Raw genomic sequence first — 6,043 nt, 5'->3', positions numbered from 1 at the left:
AACACGTCAGTCCTGGCCTCCGTCCCCATTAATTAGCACGGGAGCTGAGACAAGGAGCTCGCAAGCAGGTGCCTATTGTGTGCACTCCTGAACTGAGGCCAGAGGAATCCCACCTCCGGTGGGTTTGTGCTGTGCGTGGGGGGCACCTGGGTCCACTTCTAGCCCCAGGACTAGAAATGTGGAATGGGGACTGAATCCCTTCCCTCGGCAGTGGTGAACGAGATCATTCCCTGTCCCTGCCTGGATGTCCTGTCCAAAGATGGGACAATGAACAGGTGATGCTTGGACATCACTCTTTTTCAGATGGCAGAAATGACACTGCTGGAATGAAGTCTCTCTCCCCTGCTGCAGGAGAGAACATCAGAGATTGCTTCAGCCTGTTTCACAGCAGGTTCCCCCGGAGCCCCATGGACATTCTCTGAGGGAGCCCAGAGGGGGCAGAGAAAGTGCTGCCTTGGGCTGGTCCTCTGCTGCTGAGCTGGGCTGGGCTCCTGGGATGGAGGGAGCTCCTGGCAAGCGGGCAGCGCTGCAGAGAGACAGCTCTGCCCAGGAGCAGGGCTGAGGGCACTGCCTGCAGGCCCCAAGAGGAGACCTGCGAGGCAGAGAGAGCTTCAAGGCAGTTGGGAGCGGGAGGATGCTGAGAGCTCACTGAGGGAGAAATCTTCACAGCCCTCTACGTGGTAAGTCTCTGGCTGCAGGGCAACGCAGCTTCAGTTCCTGGAGGGATCTCCTACAACTGGTACATCTGACAGTTTATGGGCTCTGTCAGGAGGACTCTGTCAGTTTCTCTAATGTAGAGGAGGAGGCTGTGCTCCAGAGCAGGGCTTCCCTGCTGCTCCATCGGAGAGACAGGGGGTAATTGCTGCCTTCTCCTAGGGATGGCTGCAGGGGTGTGAAGCCAGATGTGCAGCCACGGGTGCCCAGGGCTTGGTAGCCTGGTTGGGCAGCAGGAGCCTGGAATTATTTCTCTGTTCTAGAGAGGGCACTGAGACCCCACTTCTTGTTAGCATTTCCTGAGCTGCTCTTTAACAACTGCACACACAGGGATGCCCCTGGGCAGTGCCTGGCTACCAGGAGGTGTCTGCAGGGCAGAGCTGAGCACACAGCCGGTGGCATGGGGACTGTGAGCACTGACAGGGGAGAAGCATGGAGGCAGAGAAGCAGCTCCCAGCAGGGACTACTCCAGGCAGCAGAGAAATGGGCAGGGAGGGAGAGGGAGCTGCTCCCAGAAACACCGTGGGAGGGAGGATTCTGGCACCTCCCTGCCATCCGCTGCAGTGCAGAAGCCTTCACCAGAGAAAACCCTTGCTCTTCTCTCCCACCCAGCATAGCCTCTGCCCTTACAGCCATGGGGACTCGGTCATCTTCTCAATGACCTCAGCCCTGAAGAGGAGAAATTATCACATACCCGACCGTCTGTCCCTGTCCTGCCTCCGTCGGCAGCAGCACTGTGGCATTTGTCCATTTTCCCCCTCCATTCTCTGCTCCTCTTGTTCCTGTCACTGGACTGGGATGGGGGGTGGCATTGAGATGCACCTCAGAGACCAGCCCTGGGGGTCTTGGTACACGGATTTGTCCATGGGAGTAAAGTGTCCCAATCCCCTCCTAATCCCCCGGCTCCCAGCGATACAAAAGGGAAAACTCTCCCTTCAGGACACCCCAGCTTCAGGGTTTGTTTCCCTCCTTGTTTCCCTGCTGGGTGGTATCCTGTGCTTGAACAAGGGCACAGCTCTCCTGTGGCAGGTGTGTGTTATGAAGGAGCCCCATGGAGAAGACACCTCAGTGCTAAGGCCATGGGAATGCTGCTGGGCGGTTGTGCACGGGCAGCTGCACTGAGCCCTCTGTGTCCCTGGCCGGGAGGGCAGAGCTGAGATCCTCCTCAGGTACAATGAGACAGGGTGAGGGGTTTGGAGATTGCACTTGGGAACTGGATTCCTCTGCTCTCAGCAACGTCCAGTTCCTTCTCCGGGGAACATCTGGGGGCAATCATCCCCCAGCTCAAAGAACTGCCCGCACACGGCAGCAGAGACCAGGGCTGATGGACAGACTGACTGTCCTCACTCTGCACAAAGGCACTGTCCCTTTGCCTGCCAGGACCCACAAGATTGCACCTGGAGTGCAGCAGAAGTGGCAGTGCTCACAGGTGCTCCTCAGGTGTGGTGGGGCAACTAGAACAAAATACACAAAGCAAAATCCCCTCAACTCTGCTCTGCGGTCAGGTGAATTGGGAGGGACAATACTGAAAAGTCCTTTGATATCACGAGGGGATTTGATCTTATGTGACCCCGAGTTCCTGTTTAGCTATTGCTGTAGGGATGAACTGATTCCTGCAGAGACTCCAGCAGAGCCCCCAGCTACCTGCGGCACCCTCAGCCAGCACCAACCACAGCTGATGAGAGGGACCTGCCAAAGGTCTTCCTGAAGGAGGGGAGGCAGTTTCAGTGGAGTTTCTGTGAGAAATGCACTAGGTTTTGCTCAGAGAAGAATGCTCTAACTTGTCACTGCCTTATCCTCCTTGAAAAGGTCCCCATGCCCAGATGAAGGAAATGTCCAACAGCAGCTCCATCACCCAGTTCCTCCTCCTGGCGTTCACAGACACACGGGAGCTGCAGCTCTTGCACTTCTGGCTCTTCCTGGGCATCTACCTGGCTGCCCTCCTGGGAAACGGCCTCATCATCACTGCCATAGCCTGTGACCACCACCTCCACACCCCCATGTACTTCTTCCTCCTCAACCTCTCCCTCCTCGACCTGGGCTCCATCTCCACCACTCTCCCCAAAGCCATGGCCAATTCCCTCTGGGACTCCAGGGCCATCTCCTACACAGGATGTGCTGCACAGCTCTTTTTCTTTCTCTTTTTGATGTCAGCAGAGTATTGTCTTCTCACCATCATGGCCTACGACCGCTACGTTGCCATCTGCAAACCCCTGCACTACGGGACCCTCCTGGGCAGCAGAGCTTGTGCCCACATGGCAGCAGCTGCCTGGGGCAGTGGGTTTCTCTATGCTCTGCTGCACACGGCCAATACATTTTCCCTACCCCTCTGCCACGGCAATGCTGTGGACCAGTTCTTCTGTGAAATCCCCCAGATCCTCAGGCTCTCCTGCTCAGATGCCTACCTCAGGGAAGTTGGCCTTCTTGTGGTTAGTGCCTGTTTAGGATTTGGGTGTTTTTTGTTTTCATTGTGGTGTCCTATGTGCAGTTCTTCAGGGCCGTGCTGAGGATCCCCTCTGAGCAGGGACGGCACAAAGCCTTTTCCATGTGCCTCCCTCACCTGGCCGTGGTCTCCCTGTTTGTCAGCACTGCCATGTTTGCCCACCTGAAGCCCTCCTCTGTCTCCTCCGCAACCCTGGATCTGGTGGTGTCACTTCTGTACTCGGTGGGACCTCCAGCTGTCAACCCCCTCATCTACAGCATGAGGAACAAGGAGCTCAAGGAAGCCGTGTGGAAACTGAGGACTGAATTTTGTCCAGAAGCTGTAAAGTGTCCACCTTCTTCAGCATGTGACTCATAATGTAACTCCTTACAGGCCCAGTCTTTCTTGATTAGTTTTTGTTGTTGTCATTGTTGTTGGGTCAGTTGTTTTCTTTTCTTGCTTTTTTTACTGTGATCATGCTGTCCACAAAGAAACGTGGACACCCCACTTCTACTTATCTACCTCACTCGTGGGACCCAGCAACTGTCTGAACAAGGAGCTATACTCCTTCTTTAATTATACAAAATAAATGTACTTGCAGGGACTTGTCTGTTTGAGACCCAAGCAATGAAAACCAAACCAAATGATCTTCCTTGCAAGTTCCCTACAAAGTTAGAGAGCAAATGAAGGACCAAAAACCCTCCACAGAGAAAGGGCAATGGGGCAGTCATGGAGTCCCTCATACCTATGGAATGGGGAATGTTCCCAGCCCTTAGACAACTGTCTTCCTCCTCTCTCTCATGACCTGCGTGGTGTTTGTGCCTGGGAAAACCCTCATCATCATGCGGATGGTGGCAAAGCAGCATCTGCACACCCCCATGGGCTTCTTTTTGAGGCATCTGTCTTCCCTGGAGACCTGCTACTGCACCACCCCCCTGCCCCAGCTGATAGCCAGCTTCATGACTGGGCACAGCACCATCTCTGCTCATCACGGTGTTAGTGTACTGTTTTCTGCACCTTTTGCATGTACAGAGTGTTTACTACTGGTGAGCACATCCTACCATCAGTACTGGGCTGTGTGCCACCCCCTGCTCTCTACAAGACTCATGAACTGGCAGGTCTGTCTGCAGAGGGCAGCTGCCCCTTCGCTAGGGTGACTTCTGTCATCTACAGCAAGCAGCTCAGTTGTGTGCCAGATGTAGTTCTGTGGCTGCAGTGGCGCGGACCACTTCTGCTGTGATTTCACCCCCTTGCTGGAGCTCTCACGCAGTGACACTGTGACACTCATGCTCTTTGCTTTCATCGCCTGCTTTTTCGATCCCATCCTTCCCTTCCCATGTGCATCAGAGCTGCCACCCTGGGGCAGCTCTCCCATCCAACGTGGGCAGCCAGAAAGCCTTCTGCACCTGTTCCTCTCACCTCAATAGTGCCACTGCTTTCTACAACACTCACTTTCTTAGGTGTGTGATGCCCAGAACAGCCCTCCTGAGACAGTTTGACAAAGCCCTTTTTCTACACCATCCTCACATCCCTGGTCAATCTCTTCATCTACAGCCTGTGGACCAGAGAAGTTGCAGGAGGGAAACACTGAGAAAAACGCTCAGGAAAGCTGTCAGCAGCAGAGAGAACCCATTGGAGTGGTGGGCCTTTAGGAAGAAATCACTTCTGGTTCTCTTTTGAACCCATCCAGAGGACCTGGACTGGTGTGTGCCATGTCCTGGGAGCTCCCTGGATGTGTTGGCTATGAAGAAGGCTTTTGGTGTGAGAAGGAGCAGAGAGGTGTCATCATGCGGCCTCTCAAGCATCTCGGAAGGTGCAGAGAGATCAGGGAGGTTCCAAGGTCCTCAGAAAAGGCAAATATCAAACCCATCTTCAAGAATGGCAAGAAGGAGGACTGGGAGTGTTGCAAGTTGGTCAGCTTCATCTCACTTCCTGGGAAGGTGACAGGGCGCATGCACTTGCAGCCACCTCCATCACTTGTTGGACAGAAGAGGATTGCTGAGCCCATGTGGGAGGGGAGCAAAGGGCATGCTGTGTGCCTGGACTTTTGCACCTCCTTGGATGTGCTTTCCCATAGTCTCCTTAGAGCAGGTTGTTAACATCTGGACTGAAGAAGTGGACGATGTGGTGGGTGGGAAGTTGACTGGCCAGGATCAGGAACAAATTCTGTCAGTGGTACAAAGTCTGAGGAGGAGCCAGATACTAGCAGCATAGGTCAGCGATCAGTAAAATTTCATAACAAATCATTAAAAGCTGGAAATGAAGACTTTGTCAGCTGTTACATAGATTTCTTTTTCTGCATAGCCTTCAACTTTTGTCTAACATTTACATTCCGCACTTAATGCAGTTGTCCGCACAGAGGTGGCCACTGCAGCCAAGAAGCCCTGTGGTAACTGAAGCACCCCTGTGGGAAAAGTGACGCAGGAACCCTTCGGATGCATGAGCGGGTTTGCAGGCAGGGAACCTCTGGGATGGTGCAGGGCATCACCTTCCCCCAGTGCTGCTGGGTGGGCAGTGAAGAGGCCTCTCAAGCGCAGCAGCACAATGTGCCCCCTTGGATGCTGGCTGTGAGGTCACTTCTGGCTGGTCAGCAGCGGGGAGAGAGATACTCTGAGCTCATGGGTTTCATCAGAAAGAGGCCCCCAACAAGATGACGCATTTGGGGAGGACAGGAGGAGCCTGGGCAAAAGAAATGGGAGACTTGGGGGAAGGAAGACATGCTTGGCCAGTAGACACTAAAGAGTTAAAATAGGTTATGGAGATGTTGCTGTGAAAACATTGACGGTGAAGACATTCATGTTAAGCCCTTCCACTGTGTCTAACCAGTAACCTTAAGCCCTAACTCTACCCCTAAAGGCTAATCCTCACCCTGACAGTAAACCACTCTTACTGACCTAACTGAGCTTA

The 6,043-nt window shown here is 53.8% G+C and overlaps 1 pseudogene; it reads left to right on the top strand.

Moving 5' to 3' along the window:
- The first annotated feature begins 2,546 nt into the window (after window positions 1-2,546).
- Window positions 2,547-3,514, top strand: LOC129201168 (olfactory receptor 14A16-like; annotated as a pseudogene).
- Window positions 3,515-6,043: the final 2,529 nt, after the last annotated feature.

The sequence above is a fragment of the Grus americana genome, unplaced genomic scaffold (assembly GCF_028858705.1).
Source record: "Grus americana isolate bGruAme1 unplaced genomic scaffold, bGruAme1.mat scaffold_82, whole genome shotgun sequence".
Classification (NCBI taxonomy): Eukaryota; Metazoa; Chordata; class Aves; order Gruiformes; family Gruidae; genus Grus; species Grus americana.
This window is presented reverse-complemented; position numbering and strand designations above follow the sequence as displayed.